Source organism: Patagioenas fasciata, chromosome 12 (assembly GCF_037038585.1).
Source record: "Patagioenas fasciata isolate bPatFas1 chromosome 12, bPatFas1.hap1, whole genome shotgun sequence".
Classification (NCBI taxonomy): domain Eukaryota; kingdom Metazoa; phylum Chordata; class Aves; order Columbiformes; family Columbidae; genus Patagioenas; species Patagioenas fasciata.
The window spans coordinates 4,628,417-4,643,585 of NC_092531.1; positions in this window are offsets into that span (position 1 = coordinate 4,628,417).

The window sequence follows — 15,169 nt, forward strand, 5'->3', positions numbered from 1 at the left end:
GATGAATGAGGGAAAAAAAAAAAGGTAAGTACCTTTTGGTAATGGCAGGTTATTTATTTGAGAAGAGTGTGTGGAGAAAGTGGTGCAAAAGTGGCTAAAAGCTATGTTCAGGAAAATAAAAAATTGGGAATATGGTATAAATTTGGCTGGAGAATAAAGAACTCAGGCAGGGGAAACCTTGTGGCAGCAGATCTACAGATGGTGGCAAAATGTGGATCCAAGCCCTCCAGAATCCTGTAAAGATCAACATTTGACAAAATGTTGTTTTCTTCAAGAGGTCTATGGTCAAAAGTCTTGACATGGGAAGTTTAAATAAGAAAGTATTAATTTGTAAGGAGAGACTTTTACCTTAACGTTATGTGCAGGAGGAAGGGCAATAGAACTGCAATTTAGTAGTGTTTGTGTGTGTGATTTATAAAATTTCTTTATAGCAATATACTTCTGTGTCAAGACTGACATGAAACAATAGAATTTTAATTCAGTATTGCTTCTGTATTAATACTACTAGTTTAGATATTTGGTTTATTAGCCTATTTAAGGAATTGCTGCTTCCTTAGGGGTACATTGGTTAATCCATAAACATCATAACCACCTTGATCAATTATATTGCAAGTCTCCAGTCTACAAAGGGAAAGTGGTACTTACAATGTAACAACAGCAGTCTTCAGGGTGAGACATTTGAGAGACTCTGAAACTTTCCCCTCCTCACAGTAAAATGCTACAAGGTTGGCAGGGAATAGCCATCTGAGAATGAGGGGGAGGAAGCCATAAGTGAGAAGGGAAAGCCCTAAATCCACCAGAAAATCCTCAAACTCTTCAGAGTACAAATGTTTCCACACTGAAGCACTTATGAACACCTGGGACAAACAGAAAGCAAAAAGCTAATAAATTTTGTTTCTTTGTAAACGCACAACTTTAATAAATACATATTTATACTGTGGAAATCAAGAGACACAGACATGAAAGATTATCACAAGGAGGCTGAGATCCTCAGATACTCGTATGAGAGGAGAGCTAGAGCAATCAGGAGAATCTGGGTCATGCTGGAGAGGCACACAATCTGCATTTCACTACCCAGCCTCTGGTTTTCCAAGAACAGCTTCAATCTGTGTCACAATCTGTGTCTCACTTTTCAGACTGTGTCTCCTGCCTTTTACTGTAAGAGCTTCCCAACTTCTGATTTGTGACTGCTTAAGGGAAGTGACGAAAAAAAACGAATTCAACCTTTCAACCTCTTTTTCTACCCCAGGACTTATTGAATGTCTGTAAAGGATGGTTTAGGAAGTGGCATCAGCAAATGCCAGTGAAAAACAAGCCTGGGTTCTAAATTTTTCATCAGGGACAGCATTTTCGTTTGGGAAGGATGGACATGGCCAAGTCTCAATTTAGTGCGGGAAATAAATGGATAGATTCACACCGGATCATGGCACAAGCATGTTTTCAAAGAACAGCTGAGTGAGACACTCAAGTATATTGTTTATTGCTGTGTATTTTTCTTCTTCAATATCTAGTGCTATTCTTCCCTTTCAGAGGTCCATAAGTCCAGCACATACCGGTACCTTAATTCCTTTTAGTCATCCTGGCCAAAGAAGAATACAGTGTCTTATTAAAATGTACTCTTTCAGCTCACTTTTCCAAATGAAAAAGACCAGTCCAATGTCATTGATTTGACACAATCCTCCCTATGTGAGTGTGAGTGGCACAAAAGTGCCTGCAAGCTGTTACACCATGCATCCACGGAAGACATCTTGTTCTTTCATGCTAGAAGAGACAGTGACTTGGCCTGGGTGACAGGGCAGAGCTTATAAAATTATTTGGACAGATCCACCTACAGTTCTGAGTATGTCTCAGGAACCTGGAGGACCCCAGTGCTAAACACAGACGTCACTGTATATGAACAAAACAGGTTTTGTGTGATTGACTGAGAGATCTGATGAACTTCTCCTTAGGGGCAGACACCATCATCTGTATCGGGTTACATCATTTAGAAAGACAAATCCAGATATGAAAGTTGGAGATAAAGAGACTGAAATAAACGCATTTGTGTGTGCGTATGTCAGCATGTGCAATCACTACTGAATATCAAGCCAGACTACCCTGTCGCGGTTGAGACGGAGAAACGACATAGATGAAGTTCTTCCAGGATGAAAGTGGTAGATGCCATTTATTGCCACAAGTGCATTTTTATACAGTTTTACCAAATCATGTGTCTCTTCACTATTGGTTACAAGTTACAGCAGTAACATCTCATTGGCTATTTTTGCTATCATCAATGTTACCCTTTTACTCCCTTCTCTCTCACGAGTACATCCTGAACATCTCCGGATACTCCTTTACTCCCATCTTTCTCATGGGTAGGCCTTCATATCTTCAAGGCTAATTTCTGTTGCCATGCCCTCCGTCAGGGAATCCAAGGACCCACCGTAGTCCCCCACACTAGCCAATGAGTAAGAGACTTGGGAACCATCAGTTGAAGCAGTTATAAGTCTGGGCCAGGCATTGGAGAAATGAGGGAATCTGATATTTGGTTACTGTGAAGAGAGGGCAGGAAGTTCAAACCAAGTACCAGAGTACAGGCCAGAGGTTTCGACCTCTGGTCAACTACTGGTAAGGCCAGAGGTCCAGACCAGCTAACAGAGAGACCCTTTTGCATGTGAGGCCACTGGGAGACAAGAGCATCCAGGGCCAGATATTGCACAGACTGGATGTCAAAATCAGTTACTGAAAGGGGGGGCACATAGGGTGTGTGTCTTTGTGAGTGGGTGGATGCACAGGTCTGTGTCATGTCCCACTGAGGAAGGAGAAGTAACTCAGATTCGTCATTCCCTTTGGTTGTAATAGAGTATACACAATACTTAAGGTCCATTTAAAAAAGACTCATATTTTGCAGCTCAGCCCAACTGGTAAATAATTTAGGGGCAGAAAGGTTTATGGCATATGTGGGGTTTTATACCTTACATTACTTACTGTTTATTAAAAGGAAAGCAACAGAATCGAAAGAGAGAAAAGAGGAAAAGGGAGGCAGAGATATCACCACCCTTTCAGCTCCTGCAACATGTATGATGAGACTTGTAGTCTTGGTCCTCCAGTGATGCATATTGTCTGGTGTTTGACTCGATTCCCTCTGGTGCTTGGCTTATTTCTGTGATGAGAATGGTGGGTGGAGTAGTCCTTGGGGTGGTGAGCGTGCACCTGCACCCAGCGCTTGTTCCTGTGTGTATTTCGTAGTCAAATTCCCACCTCTCAATTGACTGCTTGCATAATCCTTGATCTTCTCTGCTGGCACCACTGGGGGGTGACCGCGAAAGGTGGAAGGGTCCCAAAGGGTTGTCTTGAAGGGTCTCAAAGGGTGGTCTGGGGTCTTCTCCCTTAATGCCATGCTGGGCCTATCAGAACACAGAACTGCACACCCTGAAGGCAGTTCCTGTGGCAGCTGATCCTTTGCCTTCAGCTTATCGTTGTTATGTTAATCGCAACTTCATTTCATTATCGTGATGTGTCATCTCCTGCAGCTCATTGTTGCAGACCTGGTTTTGCCACAATGTTTGAGACCTTACCTTTTCAGTTTCTCACAATTTGAGAACCAGCAACTAGAGTGGAACTACTGGCCTCAGAGGTCTGGACAACTACTGGTTAGACCTGAGTTTCCAGTTTCTACTGGAGGTCTCCACAGTGTATATATGTGAATATATACACATATGTACATGTTCTCAGTTAATCGTCTTTCATCCTGATCAACCAGAGAGGGAAACAATTTCAGGCTGTTTGAGTGCTGTGTTCTATGTTTCTTGATCTGTGTTGCCAGCCATTTACGTATTGTATACTGTGTGAGTGCGCCCACCAGGAATACATGCTCAGCCTCACCACAGGCCTGACCTGGAAACCATAGAAGCTGACTTAGAATCACAGAATCAGAGAATGGTTGAGATTGAAAGGGACCTATGGAAGTCACCCTGTCCATGCTCTTATGCTCAAGTAGGGCCACCTAGAGCCAGTTGCCAAGGGCCATGTCCAGATGGCTTTTGAGTGCGTCCAAGGAGGCAGACTCCACAACCTCTCTGGGCAAACTGTGCCAATGCTTGGTCATTCTCATGGTAGAAGTGTGTTTCCTTAAGAGGGAACCTCCTGTGTTTCTATTTTTGCCTGTTGCCTCTTGTCCTGTCACTGAACACCGCTGGCAAGAGCTTAGCTCTGTCCTCTTTACACCCTCCATTCAGGTATTTGTTGACATGAATAAGATTGTCCCTGCAGAAACTTCTATTCTCTGTGCTAAACAGTCCCAGCTCTCTTAGCCTTTCCTCACACGGAGACACTCCAGTCCCTTCATTTAGTCAAGGAAGGGAGCCAGGAGACCTGCGTGGCTAAACAGGGAACTGCTGGGTAGGCTCAGGTAGAAGAGGAGAGTTTACAGATCATGGAAGGAGGGGCTGGCCACTTGGGAAGAATATAAGGCTGTTGTCAGGGGATGTAGGGAGGCAACTAGGAAAGCTAAGGCCTCATTAGAATTAAAGCTGGCACGAGGGGTCAGGGACAACAGAAAGAGCTTTTGCAAATATGTGGCAGATAAAACTAACACCAGAGGCAATGTAGGCCCACTGATGAACAAGGTGGGTGCCCTGCTGACAGAAGATACAGAGAAGGCAGAGTTACTGAATGCCTTCTTTGTTTCTGTCTACTCTGCTGGAGGCTGTCCTGAGGAGCCCCGTACCCCTGAGGCCCCAGAGGAAGTAAGGACGATGCAAGAATTTGCCTTGGTTGATGAGGACTAGGTTAAGGAACAATTAGGCAATCTGAACATCCACAAATCCATGGGCCCAGATGGGATGCACCCACGGGTGCTGAGGGAGCTGGCTGATGTCATTGCTGGACCACTCTCCATCATCTTTGCCAAGTCTTGGGAGATGGGAGAGGTGCCTGAGGACTGGAGGAAAGCAAATGTCACTCCAGTCTTCAAAAAGGGTAAGAAGGAAGACCTGGGTAATTATAGACTGGTCAGCCTCACCTCCATCCCTGGGAAAAGAATGGAACGACTTATCCTTGGTGTCATCTCAAAGCATATCAAGGATAAGAGAGTCATTAGGGGCAGTCAACATGGCTTCACCAAGGGGAAGTTGTGCTTGACCAGCCTCATAGCCTTTTATGAGAATGTTACAAGGTGGATGGATGATGGCAGGGCGGTGGATGTGGTCTACCTTGACTTCAGTAAAGCATTTGACACAGTCTCCCACAGCATTCTCACAGCTAAACTGAGGAAGTGTGATCTGGACGATCGGGTAGTGAGGTGGACTGCGAACTGTCTGAAGGAAAGAAGCCAGAGAGTCGTGGTCAATGGGGCAGAGTCCAGTCGGAGGCCTGTATCTAGTGGAGTGCCTCAAACGTCGGTGCTGGGGCCAGTACTGTTCAATATACTAATCAACGACTTGGATGAGGGACTAGAGTGTACTATCAGCAAGTTTGCTGATGACACCAAGCTGGGAGGAGTGACTGACACTGGAAGCTGTGCTGCCATCAGAGACCTGGACAGGCTGGAGAGCTGGGCGGAGAAAAATTTAATGAAATATAACAAGGGCAAATGTAGAGTATTGCATCTGGGCAGGCACAACCCCGAGTTCCAGTATAAGTTGGGGAATGATCGATTAGCGAGCAGTGTAGGGGAGAGGCACCTGTGGATCCTGGTGGACAGCAGGATGACCATGAGCCAGCACTGGGCCCTTGTGGCCAAGAGGGCCAATGGCATCCTGGGGTGTATTAGAAGGGAGGTGGTCAGTAGGTCAGAGAGATTCTCCCTCCTCTCTACTCTGCCCTGGTGAGACCACACCTGGAATATTGTGTCCAGTTCTGGGCTCCTCAGTTCAAGAAGGACAGGGAACTGCTGGAGAGAGTCCAGCGTAGGGCAACCAACATGATTAAGGGAGTGGAGCATCTCCCTTATGAGGAAAGACTGAGGGATCTGGATCTCTTTAGTTTGGAGGAGACTGAGGGGTGACCTTATTAATGTTTACAAATATATAAAGGGTGAGTGTCACGAGGATGGAGCCAGGCTCTTCTCGGTGACAAACAATGGTAGGACAAGGGGTAATGGGTTTAAACTGGAACATAAAAGGTTCCACTTAAACTTGAGAAGAAACTTCTTCTCAGTGAGGGTGACAGAGCACTGGAACAGGCTGCCCAGGGAGGTTGTGGAGTCTCCTACTCTGGAGACATTAAAAACCTGCCTGGACACATTCCTGTGTAGCCTCATCTAGGTGTTCCTGCTCCAACAGGGGGATTGGACTAGATGATTTTTCAAGGTCCCTTCCAATCCCTGGCATTCTATGATTCTATGATAATCTCTGTGGCCCTTCAGTGGACTGTCTTCAGTATGTCCATGTCTCTCCTGTACTGAGGAGCCCAGCACTGGACACAGATTTCCAGATGTGGTCCCACCAGTGCTGAGCACAGGGGAAGGATCCCCACCCTCGACCTGCTGGCAGCACTTTGCTTAATGCAGCCCAGGATACCATTTGCCTTCTTTGCTTTCTTCCTTCCTCTTCTCCTTCACCACCTCTGCACCCTCAGAGGCACCTCCCTTTCCTGATGGTCCCTTGCTTGCAGACTCCTCTCACCCAAAAAGCACCAAAAGCCCAAAAGTCTCTCCCCTTGTTTAGTGAGGTTTTGCACATGCTGCTGTAGGCTGGCACTGCTCAGGCCCCATCCCAGGCCCAGCATGTGACAAAGCATCTTTCCACTCGCCCATGCCCAGAGCTGTGAGGGTACCTACCTGCCAAGGGTACAAGCCAATTCTTTACAGGAATGGGTTGGATGGGCAGGCTGGGACAGATGTGAGCTGCACACAGGAGCCATGTGCCCTCCTTCAGCCCCTACACTGACTCCCAAGAATCCCTGCCCAGAAAGGTGCCCTGAGGTGGTCCCTCTGCCCCCATTCTCCTGGGACTGAAGGAGCACCAGGGCAGCCGTGAGGAGGAGGAGGTAATGGTAGCACATGGGGAAGTGTGTGAATTGTGGTGCTGTGTGAAGGGTTTGGGGACTGACCTGCCCACATGTGGGGGACTACGGTGGGTCCGTGGATTCCCTGACGGAGGGCATGGGAACAGAAATTAGCCTTGAAGATATGAAGGCCTACCCGTGAGTAAAGGAGTATCCGGAGATGTTAAGGATGTACCCGTGAGAGAGAAGGGAGTAGAAGAGTAACACTGATGATAGCAAAATTAGCCAATGAGATATTACTGCTGTAACTTGTAACCAATAGTGAAGAGACACATGAATTGGTAAAACTGTATAAAAATGCACTCGTGGCAATAAATGGCATCTACTACTTTCATCCTGGAAGAACTTGGTCTATGTTGTTTGTCCGTCTCAACGACGACATATGGTGACCCCAACGTGATCCTGTATGAAGAGGATCTCGCATGAAGAGGAGACAGCGTGAAGCTGTGACAGCCAAAGAAGAGCTGTGGAGACGGAGCCTGGTACAGCTGATAGAGCAGCTGAGGATAGCTGCCGAAGATCCGGATCGTTGAAAAGACACCACACTAAGAGCTGGTGAGCTACCGGGAACTGGGGAGGGGGTGGAACTTATCTAAAGAAGAGGGTATTATATTAGCTACATGAAAGTTGCTTCTGAAGAAGCAGGGTATTAGCCCTCTGGAACTGACTTGACGAAGGAAGGACTGTGTTGCTATGGGGCAAAGCACTAGTGAAAGATGCAAAGAAACAACTGAACTGTTAACAACATGGCCCTTTTTGCTAGAGACTTTGAGAGGATTAAAAGAGCAACGGGAACATGCAGAGACAGCAGGGAGGGATGGTCTTCCTGGCTCTCCTGGGCTGGATTCGGAGGAAAAGGCGAGATTAAGTACTACTCCGACCTCGCCTGTTACTAAATATTCGTCAACGCCACCCAAGTCCATATTATCTGATACAGATAAGGATCCGTGACACTTTCTTGGAAAGTTAAAAGGAATAGAGGAGGAGCGTACGTGTGTGTGGCCCCAAGATCAGACAAAAATTATGAAAGAGTTGTATACATATGTGTGATCCCGAGATCAGATAAAAGCTATGAAAGACTCACATAAAAAACCAGCGTTGGGTTATATACGATCTCGGGAGGGGTCCCTGAGGCACCGGTCAGAGCAGTACGTTCAACCGACTGCTCCGCCGTCATCAATCACGACTCAAACGTCTGCTCCACCATCATCAATCACGGTTCCACCATCTGCGTCACTGCCATTGGTCACAGTTCAACCTTCTGCCCCGCTGCTATCAGTCGCGGAAGGAAAAAGTGGACATTTTTTTTTTCCTGTCCCCCCTTGCCTGGAGATTTGGGTGGGGAAGATCCTCCCATGGTGAGCCAGACTGAGCCAAATAACGTAATTTCTATAAATTTAGGTCCCCCCAGCCTGCCCCCACCCCCCTCCCACGCTGCTGCAGAGCAAATTCCTGAGTGTGGGGGTAGAGTTTCAGAGCGTAAACCGAACTTACCAAAAAGCTGGGATTTACCCCCCAACTCTTGGAAGAGACACTAATTGGCATACCACAACTACAGGCACGATAAATTCCTGAAATCCTGAGGCAGTCAGGAGACCTCGCATATCAAGCTATGATAAAGGTGCCTGAAGCTGACAAAGCAGCCAAATCATTTGTAACTATTAATCAGGGTCCCAATGAGAATTACATGCAATTTATTAACCATCTTCAAGAGGCCATCAATAAGCAGGTTGAAAACTTAGAAGCTAAGGAAGCACTAGTGTTGAAATTAGCAGCAGAGAATGCTAATGTTTGCTATCAACATGTTATCTGCGAGTTTTACAGTACATATTATGTGTTTCTGTGTGTTGCCTCTCTGAAAATCAAGCAGCTTGTCAGGAATGTGAGTTAATTGTTTTACTGGTCGTTGTTAGAATTGTTTCTTTGTGGTATAAGTGCACCGTAAAACCTTCTCCCCACTTGTCCCACTTGTGCTGCAAGCAGCCCTGTGCTTTCCCCCCCTCCCTTCCTCTTCTCGTAGTTTCTACTTACGAGATGGGGTCAGGAATGACTGTTTCCAGTCGTGTTCATGAGAAATCGGTATTGGGAGGTGTTTTAGAACATAGGAAAGCACTTTGAAATAGGAGGAAGGAAGATCTTGTGAAATATTGTAATAAATGGTGGCTGCTGTGTAAGTTTGATGATTGGGAAAAGTGTCTGGAGAATAGAACCTTGAAGTATAACTCTTTGTTGTTTCTAAAGTGAGAGGAGCAGGACAAAAATACAACTCTACAAGAGATCATTGAATCATTTCAGACAGTTTTACAGGTGGAATGGTTTGAACTTCAACAAGCTGAGAGAGAGTTAACTGATAACACATAGGTCACAGTAAACTTGCTGAAGTCTGCAAGGTGCTTTCCTCATTAACCTGTTTTCTTTGTGGGTATCTGTTTAAGCAAGTTGCAGTTTTAGTAGGCCTTTTGTTGTGTGCTCCAGTGATTTCACAGACTGTTAAATAATAAGAATGAGACTCAAAATGTGCGTTTTGTGATAATACAGAAGATCATGAGTAATTTAGTTCTTTACTGTGTGAATGTGATGGTAAAATTTTGTGTGTAGTAGCTGTTATTTTTCTTTCTAGCAGGCTAGCTTTATTCCGGCATTCAGACTTGCACAACTCTGTGATGGGCTGTGTTTCATCACTATGTACTAAATTTGGCTCTTGTGTATGCACACCAATTAAAGAACCCTGGTTTTGGGATAACAGTTGTAGCACCCCAGATGAGACACTATTGAAAGCCTTGCCCGGTCCAGCTTGCTGTGACGGCAGGGGAGCAGGTGCCAGTTGGGCTCCAGTACACACTGACCTGTTTTATCAGTGAGACCCAGCAGCACCTCTACCTGGCTGAGCAGTAAGTGGTTCAAAGGTGCAATGCTAAAATCGAGATATTGTCTTGAATAAGTGTAACTCTGATCTGTCTGCATATTTGAACTTGGTATTTGGTTTTCATATCTGCGCTCTGTATTTTAATTTGCATATTTATATTTGGTACCAAAATAATTTTGTTTGGGGAGATAATTACAAAATGGGAACCGGTTCCACTACTAAAATTCCACCTTGCTCCCCCTTAGGATGCATCCTTCCGCATTAGAGTAATTGCTTCTATTGTTATCTAGTAATTTTGAGACCAGAAAATAATTTAAATTGTTAAACTCTGCTTTGCATTGAAAGAAAGAAAAAAAAAAAAAAGACAAACACTTAAATGCTATGATGGATGTGAACTTGGTATTGTATGAGGTTGTATTTAAAAGTTGCTAGAATATGAACTGATTTGGATGTAAGAAAATGGAATAATGGATTGATGTTTAATATGCTGGTTTTTGACATCTGTAACTTGTGAAAAGTAAATGGGGCTAAAGAATGTAACTATTGCTGAGCTACTTGGAATTGCATATGAAGTGTATTATGGTTGGAATGAAATGGGAAAACAAAAAAGCAAAATATCCCAGGCCTGTGTCGAGTTGCGAGGAGTTTGCCAGAGCCTCGTAGTTCATACCAGCGATTACGCCAGCTGCGTGGCCTTGGTACATCTGAACTGCAGCAAAAAAAAAAAAAAAAAAAAAAAAAAGGAAAAACCTGTTTTCCCGCTGCGAAGTGGAGAAAGGGGGGCTTTACTCCCTCCGCTCTGTCTTTTATTTTCCCTGGAGTATTGTCACCCATCCTTGTTGTGGTGCTGTGTTGCTTCTCGGCTTTGAATCAGGGGTCGTTGGTGTTGTTTCTTTTTGCTTCTGTCTTGTTTCTCAGGTTTTGGCACATCTGAGGAAAGAGCTCATCATTTTACCTCCTTGCTGAAGTCGGTCTTTTCACACTGGTCAGCTTTGGGGGGTCAGAGCGCTCAGTGCTTCTCTGGGTCAGACTGACACTGATTTGGGTATGGAGTGCAGCCAGGCTGGTTTGATGTGGAGTTCAAACTGATTTGTTTTCATGCTGAGCTGGACGTCTTGCCATCTCAGATGGGGGTGAGAGGAAGGTTTTATTCCCCCCCGCGCCCCTCCCCTAAGCAATGTTACTGCTGGAGACCTGTAATACTGCATAAAGGAGTCTGAGGGTGAAATTTAAAGGCATCACCAGTGGATCCACAGTTCTAATGAAGCTGGGAAATTAAACAAAAATATTATATATATATGTATATATGTATGTATATATAGACTCATTCTGTGGTAACTTGTTATAAGAGACTTCTTAGTAAATTCACTGTGCTAGTTTTTGAGGTCATGGGAGAGAACAAAAGAAAAGCTGTGTTTTTAGAATGCCAAATTTGGAACAAAGTTTTAATACATGAATTCTTGTATTTGCCAGAAAGCCCTATACCTCTCTTGGGTCAAGATCTGTTAAGTAAATTGTAAGCTGAAATAACGTTTTCTGAGAATTCTGTTTAGTTGCATGTCCTACAAGAAGCTGCTTAGATGGTGCAGATCTGCTTGTGTAAGTGAGAAATCTCCAAGGAAATTTTGAATGCTGTATTTCCACTAATATTAAGAGCCAATGTTTCAATAAAGCAAACACTGCACTGATAGATCTGAAACAGGACTTCGATCCGGTAAGGGAAAACAATATCCAATAAATACAACAGCCAAAATGGAGTTAGAGATTTTGAGGAATAAATTTATGACAACCTTACAGGCTGACTGCATTCGATTGGACTTGCAGATTTGTCTGTTTATAGCTACAACATAGAAAAAACCTGTGGCTCTTGTGGGACAGTATGATGAGATTGCTAACAGACTGATATACTGATTGTTACTCTGATCAAGAAAAGCAGGGAATTAATTTAAGTCTCAATAGGCCATGATCCTTTTGTCATACATGTACCATTTGTGAAGTTTAATTTTGATTTTTTTTTTATTTGCAATCTGTGTCTTTGTAAATTGCACTAGCTGGTTTTCTTAACAGCACAGATTTTGGCATGCATAAATGTAAAATGTAAATTGCTGCAGAACCTGCAATTCTTTAACATCAGGTCATAGGCCATACTTGTATTTGGTCTGATCCTACATACTTGCACAGTTTTTGTTGATGGTTCTGGGCAGTCTCATAAAGCTGTAGTGGTCTGGTGTGAAGATAACGATTGGCATCATTCTGTAAAAATTATTGAAGGTTCAACCCAATTAGCAGAACTTGGCGCAGCTTTACATTACTTAGAGCTTTTTAAGGAGGAACCTCTAAATTTGATTTGTGATTCTGAGTACGTAGTCAAGGTCCAACATACGTGTCTGATTCTGAACTGTGTTTTTGGTTTTTTTTCCTTTTTTAACAAAAAGCGGGAGAAGTAGGGAAAACACCACAAAACCAATTGTCAAAAGCATTGTATGTGATGAAACACTTTGCAAGTATGACCCAAAAACATGCTAAATCAGAAAGAACCTACATTAGTTATGGTCAAATCACTAGTTAATGGTCAATGGAAAAGGTCACATCAATTGATATCCTGGGGGAGAGGCTATGCTTGTGTCCTTACAGATCAAGGGCCGCAATGGTTGCCAATATGAAATGTGAAATTTGTGTTATATTCCTGACAATGATTGCTGCATCTGCTGCGCTTTGGATGCCTGCACAGACAAAGACTAACGTGGATTACTTTAGCCAACGTGACTGACCAGGACTCCATATGCCTAGCTATGGCATCTCCGGAAAACCCGTTCCACACATGTTTGGTTGGCATCCCCCTTGATAACTACAGCAGCATCACACAACTGTTTCAAAATAGCGGTCGGTGCATAGGCATTGCAACGAACTGTAATAATACCAACATGGCACTTTGGATTAATTGCCTCCTGGAAGCAGATATTGAACCACAGGAACTGGAATTGCTGGCATCTATGCCCATGGATGCTTGTATCAACCTGGTTTGTGAAAAGTGTCAGAACAATATACGAGAACATGAATGGATAAGACTGCAAAATGTTAATGCTACCCTTGGTGACTATAGAAATGAAACTCAGTGGTGTAACGCCTCGCAGAAGAATCCAAGGGGTGTCATTGATAATGTGGGACAGCGACCCCAAAAACCTCCTGTATGGTGTATTCTTGATCTGTGGAGATAGAGCCTGACCAGGAATTCCTTCTAATGCTGTTGGAGGACTGTGTATTTTGGGACCATTAACTCTCTTAACGCCCAATGTATCTATGATAATAGATCACAGAAGAGCAAGACGAGAAAAATACTTTTTGCATGTATATGAGTCAAATGTGATGATAATGTAGACTTTTGGGGATCAGGGTTAAGGGTTTTAGAACCTCATATGTCTGTTGTTGGCACAGCTAAAGCTTTAAATACTTTAGAAAAATTAGGATGCTGGTTAGTTGAGCAAACTAACAGAACTTCTAAGGCTTTAAGTGGACTTTTGTTAGATGTAGATTCTGTAAGACATGCCACATGGCAGAGTAGAGCCGCGATAGATTTTTTGTTATTAGCATTGCTTAGTGGTTGGGGGTTTTTAGGATGGTTGCTATCAGTAGTGAAAACGGGACTGATTGTTTTGATGATTGTTGTGGTTGTGTTACTAATGTTGCCATGCATGATTTCTCTGCTGCAAAGGGTCCTGCAGTGGACAATGAAGGCAATTTTTTTTAGCACAAAAACAAAAACGGGGAATTGTGGGGGACTACGGCGGGTCCATGGATTCCCTGATGGAGGGCATGGAAACAGAAATTAGCCTTGAAGATATGAGGGCCTACCCGTGAGTAAAGGAGTATCCAGAGATGTTAAGGATGTACCCGTGAGAGAGAAGGGAGTAGAAGAGTAACACTGATGGTAACAAAATTAGCCAATGAGATGTTACTGCTGTAACTTGTAACCAATAGTGAAGAGACACATGAATTGGTAAAACTGTATAAAAATGCATTTGTGGCAATAAATGGCATCTACTACTTTCATCCTGGAAGAACTTGGTCTATGTCGTTTGTCTGTCTCAACCACGACACTCGCGGGACTTATTTGTACATGAAATTTTATTTTTAACTTCCATCATAAATGTCAAATTTTACTGCAAATTCAGTTGCCCATGGATATATTGGGAGTTCCAACATCTATTAATCCCAGACTTCACTGATATTTCCCAGGGCAAGTACAGGCAACTGTCATTTTGAGAAAGGGCGCTGTCACCACAGCAGTCCTCCCCCTTTTCGTGCTGCCTCTCCCTCCCTTGGTGTCACTGTGTGCTGCCTGGCACAGAAATAGGTGGCTGTGTCTAAGGCTGTAAGGGCATGCAGCTGCAGGGAGACTTTGTTTTTGTCTTTATCTGCAGAGATGGTGACTCGGTCTTGGAAGGCTGGAGCATAGCCTGTGTTATTCCCGAAAGGATAGATCCAGCCTACAAATTGCAGCTCCCCTCCTGGGGCCTGACGGACACAATTCCAGTCATATCGACGGCTCTGCAGAGGTGCTCCCATTACCGTACAGGTGAGTGGGAGTGATCCAGAGACTTTTCCCTCCTTGGGACCAGATGCCACCATCTTTATGGGAGAAATGGTACCTGGAAAGACACAGGGCAGGTGTGAGATTTGAGTGTCTATGAGAAAGCTCATGGGTGCAGTAGCCCATCCTGGAGTTCTGTGGTGAACAAAATCAGTATTTCAGCCTTTAGTTTCAGGAGTTATCCCTGGAGGCACCGGCTTGCCCAGAAACAATAGCCACATATTTCTTTGTACTGCCCAAATGACTGCTGAGGCAGGAGACCCATGAGAATCTGGGTAACTGCTGGTAAACATGCCATATCTTTAAACATGAATCCAGAAGCTTGACAGAAGAAGAGCATGGAGTTCCCGGCCCTTCCCAGTCCTCCTACTCCCTTCACCAGCTGCACCTGGACTCACATCCCCATGCACAGAGTGCAGAGAACAGATTGGGCATGGACACATAGTAAATTGGTTTGTCAGCTGCACATAAGCCCCAAAGGGACAAGAAGCATAGGAGTCTTAAACTTTCCCAGGAAACAGCCTGCTCCTAGAAAATTCCAAAGCTGCTCAGAGTGAGACTCTGCACAGCTCCTTGAGGCAGCTATTGGTTTTCTCTAGAAATGTCTTCCCCTCAGTCCACCCTCACAGAAGTCTCTGAAAACTTCCCTCATCTGCACTACATTCCGCTCTGAGGCCCCCAATGTAAGAATGACATGGACCTGTTGGAGGGGGTCCAGAGGGGCC